This window comes from Microtus ochrogaster, chromosome 2, assembly GCF_000317375.1.
Source record: "Microtus ochrogaster isolate Prairie Vole_2 chromosome 2, MicOch1.0, whole genome shotgun sequence".
NCBI lineage: Eukaryota > Metazoa > Chordata > Mammalia > Rodentia > Cricetidae > Microtus > Microtus ochrogaster.
In genome coordinates this window covers 98,106,278-98,108,407 of record NC_022010.1, presented here as the reverse complement: position 1 = coordinate 98,108,407, position 2,130 = coordinate 98,106,278, and positions in this window count along the sequence as shown.

The following is a 2,130-nucleotide window of genomic DNA, read 5'->3' as shown; positions in this document are numbered from 1 at the left end:
CAGGACTCTGACCTCAGCGGGTGCTCACTGAGTGTGAGTGAGACAGGACTCTGACCACAGCGGCTGCTCACTGAGTGCCGAGTGTGAGTGAAATGGGACTCTGATCACAGTGGGTGTGCAAATCTCAAGAGGGAATTTGGAGGTGAACAGGCCAGAGATAGACCATCCTGCTGCACTTAGTGCCAGGAGAACAAGCCATGGCTTTGTTCGTGTAGGTCCCACAGGGTACAGACAAAGCCAGCCTGAAATGTTGGCCCTCCCATAGAAAGACTCCCCGTGTTAGATGATGGACATTGCTCCCCACAAGGACCGCCCCCCCAGAAGGATGATCTCAGCAGGGCTGTCAGGTTTGCAGGAGGAAGTGGTCCCTGGGTCTCAGCACTGACAAGGAATTATACCACCCCCCACAACCTTCCCTGGGCTGGGAGGACAGGAGCTTAACGAGAATGCCATCCTGGGACATGCAATCCCAGAATGACGAGGCCCAAGTGGAGCTGTGCTGAGTGATGTCTCCATGGCAGTGGCTTCAGAAATCCATACTCCAATCTTTTCCTGTAGTGGTCCTTATCACCTTTGTGACTGGCTAGTGAGCTGAGGCTGCACCGTCCGCTTTTACCTCTTCCATGAACAGTTAGTGTCACTTAGGCGGAGCTAGATTTTTTCCTTCCTGAATCAGACCACAAGGGGGTGCCTTTCACCACATAAATATCCTTCACCTAGCACCAGGACAAACCAGAGGCTGCTGGAGTCTCTTCCCACTAACCAGGCACATCAGAAGCTTCTCAGTTAAATGGCACAGCCAGGGATCCCCCAGTCCCTTTACACCCCAGCCCCCATCAGATTACTAACAGTGTTTCAGCACATCCCTAAAACTTTCCTCCTACGTCCCCGCAAGCAGTCTCCCTGAGACTCAGATTGCACACGGGAAGTTAATTATGGTTTCTCTTTCACTCGCTTCCTATGCTTCCGTGACTTAGGTTCTTTACTAAACCCCCTTCCCGAATGCTGACTCCCCAATACCTGTGTCTGCCAGCTCCATTTGCCAACTGAGAGGTGCTGGGCTTTTGAGGAGAGACACTTCTAATTACCCCACCAAAATGCCTGACTCACTAGGGACTTCTTAAGAGTTCTCCCTGTTTGTCTCCATGACACTGGTTTCTTTGGAAGGCCTAGGAAACGGTACTGTTACTGAAAAAGATGTCCAAAGTACCTTCAGCCAGTCCATTTTCCAAAACGTAAGTAGATGAAGGCAGCTAGAGTTGGCCCCCTCTCTCTGCAGCTTCCGTAGCCATGAATCTATAAAGAACCACAGATCAGAACTATGGGAGGTTCTGAGAACGGAGCTCAGTTGGTAAATGCTTGCCCAAGCCTGAGGATCGAAGTTCAATCCCTGGGACCCATATCAAGGTCTGGCTAGGGTTCTGAGTGCCTGTCGTCCTAGCCCCGGGGAGGTAGAGAGAGGAGAATCTCTAGGGCTCAATGGCCGGCCTGTCTAGCCTAATCGGTGAGCCTCAGGTCCCAATGAGACCCTGTCTTAAAAACAAGGAGGATGGCTTCGAGGAATGACACCCAAGGTTGAACTCTGGCCTCCACCGGCACTTAGGGCGCCTACAGCTGCGCACGCATGCGCACACACACTGTCCACTTCCCACAAATACTTGGAAAAAGTTATACCTGTAGATTTCTTTTCATTGTTAGTGCCTACATAATAACAAGATTGCATGGCGTTTACATTGTATTAGGAATGAAAAGGAATTGGGAAGTAATTTAAAGCGTGTGCAAATGTGCCTTGGTTATGAACAAAATATAGCGCCGTATTGTAGAAGGGCCCGTGGGTACTGAGAAGGGACTGTGTTTTATGTTTCCATTTGCTGAAACAGACATTTGCATTCGTGTATTACATTATGTTCATCATAACAGCGGAGGCAAAGGTGGTTCTGTCTGGCAAAGGTACAGCCAGCCAGAGGACCTGGAGCTCTGCATCTGGGTCCCGCCATGGTTCTAACAGATGGCCTCTTGTTTTCCAGCCTTGGTCTCCGCAACTGTGTAATGCAGATTTGGATTAAAATGACCTTCAAAGTTCCCTTTCAAATTCACTTAAAAAATGGAAGAATGTTATGTTAATTTTTT